Source organism: Fundulus heteroclitus, chromosome 2 (assembly GCF_011125445.2).
Source record: "Fundulus heteroclitus isolate FHET01 chromosome 2, MU-UCD_Fhet_4.1, whole genome shotgun sequence".
In the NCBI taxonomy this organism is placed as follows: domain Eukaryota; kingdom Metazoa; phylum Chordata; class Actinopteri; order Cyprinodontiformes; family Fundulidae; genus Fundulus; species Fundulus heteroclitus.
The window spans coordinates 24203591-24213690 of NC_046362.1; the positions used below are offsets into that span (position 1 = coordinate 24203591).

Sequence of the window (10100 nt, forward strand, 5' to 3'; positions counted from 1 at the left end):
CAAGCAATCCCGACCACACATGCGTGTTTCTGCTAGGCCGCAGAACCCCAAGCTGCTCGAGCACATGGTGCTGCAGAGCTAAACGCTTGCCCGCTCCCAAGACAAACCAACAACTTTCCTGCTTTCCAGTACTGCCTTCTCAGATGACCAAATTGGACTGGATTCACATGAGGCACCGACAGGTTTGGGCAGATAAACCAAAAGGGAAAGTTGAAAAGGTTTATTGGGAAATGTCTTGTAAATCGTTGTGCACATGGTGCCTTTAGAACAAAGGTCTAACCGAGGTAGCTCACACTAGCCTTCACTTCATGGTATTGCTAATATCATTTGAGTGTGTTTTTATGGTTATAACAAAAGGTTATCTCCAGAAGGGTTTCATACATTGATGGGACATTGTTTACGTTATCCAGCCCACTCATTATGACTAAAATTAAAGCTAAAGCTTTTATTTGTTAGCGCCGAATGCCTGCTAGCAAAAATATTATTAGCTCCTGCTCACATCTGGTTCCAGACATTTAAAAAAGGAGTTTGTTTTAAAGCGTAAAGCTTAACCGTGCTGCTCGGCCATCCTTTGATGGGGCTATGAGCCTTATTCCCGCAATAACACCGAATATTAATGTCGGTTTTAAAGGCAATTTTGATAACTTTAGACTTTACCCGATTTAGCGACCGATCGCTACAGCGACCTCTACCGTCCGGAGGTAGAATCACATAAACAAAGGCAAGCGATCCTAAGGTAATCATTTTACTGAGCAAATCAGTCTTTAGAATATTATTTACTCAAAATAAGGTTCGGGTCAACCTGGGCTTTGCATTGTGAATGGATTAAAACACATGCCAAATGTTTTTAACTCCATTCCATGCTTTTTGGAATCAGATCTGCAGTGAACAAGGATTCACTGGATTATTCTGATTCGTATTATTTATATATATATATATATATATATATATATATATATATATATATATATGTTCAAATGTCTTCAGCTGAATCAGGAGTGTGTGCATTTGCCATGTGCAAATTTCCCCAAGCTGTATATATGACATTTTGCTTGATTCACAGTGAGCAGTCAGCTGGCAGTGAGAGCTAGTAGGTGACAAGAGCTATTGATAAAATCAATCTTCCCCATGTGAACATTTTAGAGCAGCTGTAGGCAGAAAATGGCTGCTAACTACTCTTCAAGGATGTCAGGGCAGGAGTCTGTCAGTAATGCTGCTGTCACTCTGGTGTCTGTTTGAGGTCAAGGTTGGCATGTATCACTTTTAACTATTTTTGAGTTATGCAGAGGTCAAACGGCAAGTGGACTTACACAGAAAAGTGGGATACATTCCCTGTGAAAAACAACCATGCACTTTAGGGGAAAAAAGCAAACGTGGAGTAATACATGAACCTGACAGATTCATGCTATCTTCAAAACTTATTCATTAGTATAAAGCATTTCAATCTGAAAAACTCACACAGAAAGAAAAGGCAATTAGAAGAATTTTATTGATACAATATTTTAAGAGTTTGGCGCTCAGACCTCGACAGGAAAAATTCACGCTGAATTATACTTCAATATGCATAAGCAGGCGTATGAGAATAGGGATATTTCCCCCCAGGTCTGAAACTGGTGGTGTAGTGGAGATACATAAAGCTTGTTCAGTCCATATGCTGAATTGTTTGAGCTTGATGTCCAACTTGATAAACACAGGTTTGCATGAACTGTCCATGATGAGCAAGCATGAAGCGACTGTGGAGAGGAAAAACTCCCCTTTGGGAAGAAACCTCTGGCAGAACCAGGCTCAGCATGGCGGTCTTCTGCCGGACCGTTTTAAGGAGTGACTGGGAATTCCATAAGAGTCAAGGAGGAATTACAATCTAATAGGGACGAGGTTGAAGGAGGACCGTAGGAAAGCCAGGCGAAGCTTGCTACGATGGTGGAGAAGGGGATGGAGGTGGGTTGAAACCGGTCAACAGAGTCCAAACCGGACACGGCGCAGCCACCGCTTGCTCGCTGAGGAGAAGGCCGAGACGAGGATGTGGAGTTCTTTTTAAGATGAACCCAGGATGCTGATTGGCTTCGAGGAGGAGCAGTTCAAAGCTGATTGGCTTGTGTCGGAGGCGGATGAGTCCCTGATTGATGGAGGTAGGCAATAGAGTTTCTTCAGTCTGAATTTTCGCTTAAGCTGCATATTTGATTTCTACTTATGACAAAGAAGAAAATTATTCAGGATAATAGTAAATAACAGTACATTTAAGAAAGCAGAAAATAATCTGTGGAGACTGACTAGAAGGTACAGTATAATATTTTTTTTTACTATTTGCTAAAATGTTATCTTCACCTAGCAAAAAGAAAAAAAACAACTCTACCACAATGCTTTTCAAGTAAAACAACTATCTTAGAGATTGCAATAATTTCTATTTGTTTTAGTGAATTTGCACTGTATGTTAATAGTTCTTAACCAATAGAGGTCTACACATGATCAGTGTTATTTTTTTCGTTTTTGCGACTCTAGTGGCTCACTTTTTTTGAAAGTAGGCTGACAGGAAAGGGGGTGGAAGAGGGGGAGAGACATTCGGCAAAGGACCGCGGGTCAGATTCGAACCCGGGTCGACGACTAAGGCCTCTGTATATGGGTCGCGCCACATGCGCGCCAACACATGATCAGTGTTGATAAAAGGATAAGAATAATTCATTCATGAAGTTATTTATTACAAAGTACTTATGATTCATCAGAAGACTACGTAAAAGTAGGAAATCTCATTTTGAAAGAACCCAGGATCAATTCACATAGAGGAATAAGAGCAAAATCATGTAAATCATGTTGGCACGAACACTGTAATTTAACAATGTCATATCTTTATGCACAGTTGCTGTGGAACATATTTCTCTATCCGAACAACTCTCTGCAAATAATTTTTTAGGAGGCAACGTTGAGAAGAGAAGAGAGGGGCTGGACTCTTAGCTTGTCACACATGTTGTTTTGGTCTACAGACAGTGCTCAAGCACCACCTAGTGGTGAAATATCGCTTATTGCTCCTTTAACCTAAAAAGTTGCTAGGTATATAAATTTGAGCTCTTTAATAGTAAAATAACCTGTGTTTAAGGGGATTTAATTCATTGTTTTTAGTTCATTTCTTATCTAGATCAGGGTTCAGAATTTATAAATCTTGATCTCTATACTAAACATAACAAAAGAACAAAAACAAAACAACTAGTACTAAAACAAAAGAAAATATTATTTCACATCATTTAATCTTCAAATGACAGATGTCAGACCTGTTTTCACTGTTCTGCCTAGAGAAGGTATGTTTGATCTATTCTTACAGTAATTTTCAATAATTAACAATCCATGCTTTCTTAATTCACACATCACAAAAAAATATGTTTTAGCACATTTTACAAAGGAAAACATTTTAAAGAGATAAAAACAGGCCAGTTGATTTCACTGCAGCACTTTGATATCAATTTCTATGAGGGTATCCTATCACCTGTGCCACTGGGATGGATAGAAAATAGGGATAGATAAAATGTTAGTAATACCACATGAAAAGAAGCTTTGAAGTTAGTGATTCACAAAAGCAACCATTCATGCAGGTCATATCAAATAAGCTGAATGGCATTTAGCTTTTAAAAAGGTCTGACAGACATGTCTTTAATATGTGAGTTTTAAAAGCCTCACAAGGAACCAACTAAGTTTCAGAACGACCAAATGCCTGGTGTCTGGTTTACTTCTGTATTTGTAAAAACAAAAAAATATATATTTGTGGTAAAGACAGATATAAAAATTAAATGCCTCTCCCTGTCTATCAGGCATGCCATTCCTATTTTGTGCAATATTTCTTTGTTATATAAAACAAATGAAGCAAATAGATTTTGCCCTGTTCATAATCTTTTTAATCAAGTAACATTGTCATTAACTAATTGATCAATTTGAAGGAACTGCCTAATGGAAGTAGTCAAGTCAGTTGTTATCTTAATTGACTTAAAGACTTTTTATTGGGAGGACATTTCTTTATTTTAAATGTAGTATTGCAAATTGTAAGACTTTTTCAGTTTCAGTTAGAGTTACGAGTCAAGCACATGTTACGTCTCGTTTTAGAATGTTTTTATCAGGAGACTGAAGATTTCCATGCATTTTGCCTGTCACACTAAAAACAGAATGTGCCCTTCAGGTTTAAATAATATGTGACTAAAGCTGCAGGGTTATTTTTTTTACTTATTTTCCCAACTTTTAGCTCACTTAAAGTGACAAAGTTTTCTTCCCATCTACAAAAAATGTTAATTTGTATCAAATTGTAAAATTGAACAAAACCATTGCTGATTACAGTCCTTTCTTTGACTAATTTGTGCATGTTTTTGATGGGTGTTTGCACAGTCTCTTAAAGTGTTAAGCAGGGGGTAAAGTATTTGATGTTTTGGCCAGACATTACCTGTGATAAAAAGTCTGCATCAGACTGAAGAATTTGAAGTCAGTCATCAGGGTGAGTTGGCCCAAAAGATTTGTTAGTATAAAGCCTGGTTCATACGGCAGGATATTGAGCCCGTTTTGTGCCCCAATCTTCCTCTTCCGACTTGCCCCAATTATCAGGGGGGTTCTTAAGATAATTTTAAGAGATTTCTGCCATGTGTGTTAAGAGAGATCTGGTCGAAAGAACTTGGAAGGACATCAGGACAACTCCGACCTTAAATCGGGGATATTCAACATGTTGGAATGCCTATGTCATTCCAATATGCCTAGCGTGTGGGGTGTTCCCTGATGAAAAGCGAGCACACCGCCTGCTGAATGTGACAAGTAGCCAATCAGAAAGGTAGGTGAGGGAAATCAAGAGAAAAAAAACCCAACAACAAACAAGTCATCTGTATATCACTGCAAATGAAGAGCCCAGGTTGACGCTGTCTCCACTCCTTTAACCAATGCATTTTTTATGTATTTCCTCTGTTAAAATTAATACACAACTATCAGCATTCTTCTTCTTCGTCATCCACGTTTATTTACCATCAGACATCTGAGTGTTCCTGAGTGAAATATTTTGGTGTGTGATGAGTTGTGCTTGCTGTTTGACTGGGCACCACACACTGTATGGGCAAAGGTGTTATATATACGATTTTTTATCGTTATATGTGGTGTCTCTCACGCTTTGAAATTCAGTCAACAAATGTATAATCTTGCTGTGTGAGCGAGCCTTAAAAATTGATACAGAGTCTGGAAGTGTGTAAGGGCAACAGCCCCAACGGGTCCTCTATCACAGTAAGACAAATATTTTGATTAATTTTTTTGCCAAATGTGGACAGAGTCTTCTCGTAATCTCGAGACGTGGCAGTTTCTTCTGCTCCTCTGTTATTCTGCTTGCTTTCTATTTTTAGTTGTAGCTTTCAGAAAAGTTGGACAAAACCATTTTAGATTAGAGACTACCATATTTTTCGGACGCACATAAAATCCTTAAATTATCTAAAAAATTTAGTGTGCCATATAATCCGGTGTACCTTATGTATGAATACCATTGTGCTTACTGACCGATTTTATGTGGTACAATGTGCTCAAAAATCAATAAAAATGTGTAAGTACGACTTTGGTAAGCAAGAAAGCCGCTCCAGTCAATGGATATTTGGAGCATTATGGTACATTGTGTCACTACCTCATTGAACCCCTAAGCTGTCTAGACTGCTTGAATGTGGTGTCAAAACTAGAAGTGCATTCATGTAAAGTAAGAAGGCTTTACATCAAACTGTTATAAATGTGAAACTGACTTTGATACACTGAGCTTCTCCAAGCAGGTGGTCGCAAGGACCCATGGCATAACAGTTCCTCTCTGTTCTCACTGACAGGTGGGAGCCTGCTGGAAAAGAAACGGCTTTAAGTGCTCAACTAGGTAATCACACATTTTACCATCTGTTCAGCCACTTTGTCCCACTGGCAGAAAGCGTGGGAATTGTAGGAATTTCCCTCAAGAAATGTAGGCAATTGTACGCTCAACTATGACGGGTAAAACATCCATGGAGAGTCAGCACGGAGTCTGCTAAGCTCACAGTATGCACACAGTACGCCTGAGTTTGTGGGAGCCTATAGGCAGCCTGCGCCCAGAGTACATGTTAGCAACAATAAACCTAGTAAGTTAATTCAATATAAAAGTTATGTTTATTTTGGCCTTATGGTAGAAACAGAGTAGTGTAGTCCAACTACTCTGTTCTCCTGACAGAAACAGAGAGCTGTGCAGGTGAAGGGGCAGAGTGATATTACACACTTGGGAAGAATATCTAGTGCACTTTATAATCCGGTGTACCTTAGATGTGGACAAAGACACACATAGATGTATTAATTCACTGTGTGTCTTATAATCCGGTTCACCTTATGGTCTGAAAAATACGGTCCCTGCTTGCTTTCTATTTTTAGTTGTAGCTTTCAGAAAAGATGGACAGAATTATTTTAGATCAGAGACTGCCAAGCATTTACTTAGTTTATTTTTATTACAATGAAACAAAAGAATGTTAGTGTTGAAGTTTGTTACTTACAAAGAAACTAAATAAGTCTAGTGCTGAAGTTTGCTAATGTATGAATAGAAATAATTAAGCTTTGGATTTTAGTGTTGAAGCTTGTTATTTACAATTAAACTAAAGAAGTCTAGTGTTGAAGTTTGTTAATGTTTTCTTTTCCTTATGTTCTGTAATGTTTTTCTGTTTATGTACAGCACTTTGGATATTCTTGTTACTAAAGAATGCTTTATAAATAAACATGTCTTGTCTTATTTAATAAAGTGGTTTAGTTTGGACATAATTGAAATAATTTATATTTCTGCCAAAAAAGTTTGTCAAACAGAATCAAGTTATGTATCATAATATTAACATTTTGTTCTTGCAGTCCAGTACAGATATTTTAGATATTTTTGTCTCTTTAGATAGAGACAGCTAGATTTTGAGAATAAAGCAAACTTTAAGCAATTACAAATCCCACTAACCTACTAACACTAACTTTCAACATTGGTTGAGAAAGCAAAGTCAACACCATCAAAATCAAACTTTCATTCAAAAAATTCACTTGTGTGTTCAACTGAAAATATTTTAAATGTCTCTCCCATTTTCATGGAGCAGAGGAAAAGTAACAGTCAGCCCAGATTCTGAGAAAATCGTATGATATCACCAACTAGTATGTTTGTTTATCCTAAAATTAAAAGATTAATGCTTTCAGTTGGCTGTTGTTGGTTCAAAAAACCATGCAGTCTGTAAAAGCTCAGCACGCATAGCTGTTAAGTGTGTGATTCTAAGGCTTACAGTCGTGAAGTATAACTCCTTGTGTTTTCAAAATCTGAAGAATGTCTAAGTTGTATAGTGTGTCCCCAGCTTAAGGTTTCATCCGTCAGTTTTTACATGCATTCCAGCTCCAACACACCAGCATAACATTGGTGAATCACCTCGTTAGTGTGTTACCAAGTGACACAGGCCATTCATTTGGATCAGATGAGCTGGACCAAAGATGCCTTCAAAAATTTTTGTCCAGTGGCTCTTGGAGTTATAAGGTAACTTCACACTGACTACTTTCCATGTACGTTCTGTCCCCTATTGCAGTGTGGCAATGCGAACTGGATATGTGTAAGATCTGTTCATGAATCCAGATGTATTTTTGAAGGATTGGGCTCAGAGCCATATGTCAACATGAGCAATTTTGGAATATTAAATCACACAATTTAGTAGAATTGCTGAGTTGATTAGAAATGCAAGTTGTATGTATTAATGTATTTTGAAGAAGTTCCTCTTACACTTTGACTTTGTACTGCCCAGCTTTTGAGCATTAGTCTTTATTTTATAAGGGTAAAATGTTCCCCCAGCAACTCTTACCTTATAACATTAAAATGGTTTGGGTGGATGAAACAATGCAGTATTGTTACATCAGTGCTGATAAAAGGATAAGGGTAATTCATTCATGAAGTTATTTCTAATGAAGTATTTATGAGTTATCAGAAGACTATGTAAAAGTGGGAAATCTCATTTTGAAAGAACCCAGGATCAATTCACATAGAGGAATAAGAGCAAAATCATTTAAATCATGTTGGCACTAACAGTGCAATTTACCAATGTTTGTTATAACTTTATGCACAGTTGCTGTGGAACATATATCTCTATCCGAAAAACTCTCTGCAAATATTTTTTGAAAAACTTTTGACCGTTCAATCAAAGGTGGTCAAAAGTCTAATATTGTGCTCTAAATAATCTGTTTTCAGTGTAGCATAATCCATTTAAGGAAATACTTATATATTCAATTTTACTTTGACACACAAAGTCCAGTCCAGACTCCTCAAAAAAAATTAATAAAATAAATAAATAATAATAACCTCACTCTTTTTATAGAGCTATATACCACAGGGTGGTGCTCATTCCCATTGACTCAACATGCAAACAACTAATAGAAAACTTTGTTGGGGCCCAACTGACAGATCTCTCTTTCACACACACACACACACACACACACACACACACACACACACACACACACACACACACACACACACACACACACACACACACACACACACACACACACACTGTGCAACCCTTCTCAGAAAGTTATGTTGCTAATATCAACAACTGTCTCTACTTTCAATGCAGTCTTTCATGGTGCAATTTTTCTTCTTTAATGCAAACGTCGAGCATTAATTCTTCACAGATGGGCCAAAAGCCAGCACACCAACATGTTATTTGCATTATAAGAATGTTTAAAATCAGAGCCAGAAATACGGAAATTAAATGGTATATAGATGGATGTACAAAATACAGCAATAAAACAAGTCTTTATTTGTTGGTAACAAAATATGTGTTGCCCATTATGGGGTAGTGATTGGGAAGTAAACCTTCTAGTTAGAGTCATTATCTTCAGTGATTGCTCTACATGGTCGTAAAGCTGCTCAAGAAAGCGATGCTGCTTTAAAGGACCTGGTGCATCCTTTAGTGCAACTATTGTTCCGGTTTAATGTCCCTAATAGCCTGGATGATTATTTTCCCAAACAGGCCGTCAACTAAATTTAGGTGTGCTCAAAACAGTTCAGCAAATTGTTCTGTCTTTATGGATTAAGCTAATAGGAATATTAAATACACAATCTTTACAAAGCAAATTAATTTGCCAAACAAAAAAATGACAAAATAAATAAGCCTTTAGTTTTTTCCAGTGTTTAGTGCCATTCTACAAATATCACCTTATTAAAACAATACTAATAGCTTAAAAATAAATAAATCAAAAATATTAAAATACCTTTTTAAATAAGTTTGATGACTCATTTGGCCCTATTTTTATTTCTCACTATATCTTCTTTTTTCCAGTGTTTAGTGCCATTCTACAAATATCACCTTATTAAAACAATACTAATAGCTTAAAAATAAATAAATCAAAAAAATTAAAATACATTTTTTAAATAGGTTTGATCACTCATTTGGCCCTATTTTTATTTCTCACTACATCTTCTTCATAAACGCAGGGGTTGATCCAAAATCCATTCATCTGCATTACAGAAGACAAGTAAACTTGTGGTTGATAAATTTTAGTCTGCCAGTTTCTTTTTCTTTTTTGTACAGTGCTTTTTACATTTTTCTACATATCTTTGTATGAAAGATTTATTTATTTATTCGCCAGAAAATCAAACTTCCCTAAACTGCCTTTACCCAGAAAAAATGTGAAGCAAACTCTGTTTGTCTAGATGAGTTCATACCTGCCAGTTCAATAACATGTCCAATGAGTTCAGGTCATTTTCATGTTAGCTTCCAGTCCAACATCCTTGCCTGTAAATACAAGAGACAATTCAATGGACAAGGTATAAGCATAGCTTTTTTTAGAAAACAAATATACATACAAATGCACCCTTTGGATAAGAAAGTACAGTGAAGAAAATAATATGATTTATTTACACAATTAATAAAAAAGTCAGTATAAAATATCTTTTTAATCGTTGAGTATTTAGTAGGATGTCTTAACTATTTAGATTTATGTTTGTAATACAGTGTCTTTCAGAAACACTTTTCTTTATGAGTGACTGTACAAAATGCTCCTTGATGGCTGGAAAAGTTAATTCATCATGGACAAGGCAACACTGAAATCCATAAAGCCTTAAGTAACACACTGCAACAAACACA

At 36.5% G+C, this 10100-nt stretch overlaps 1 protein-coding gene across 4 annotated transcripts in view; it reads right to left on the reverse strand.

Moving 5' to 3' along the window:
* The window catches only part of lrrc4ca (leucine rich repeat containing 4C, genome duplicate a), a 138693-nt gene that overhangs the window by 53255 nt on the left and 75338 nt on the right, over positions 1-10100 (reverse strand). For 3 of the 4 annotated variants that reach the window (XR_002427121.2, XM_036151326.1, XM_012853281.3), the window contains exon 2: positions 9680-9749. The exons of the other annotated variant lie outside the window; for it this stretch is intronic. The gene's annotated coding sequence lies outside the window, so the exon portion shown is untranslated. The remainder of the gene's footprint in view (positions 1-9679; positions 9750-10100) is intronic. 4 annotated transcript variants of the gene reach the window in all.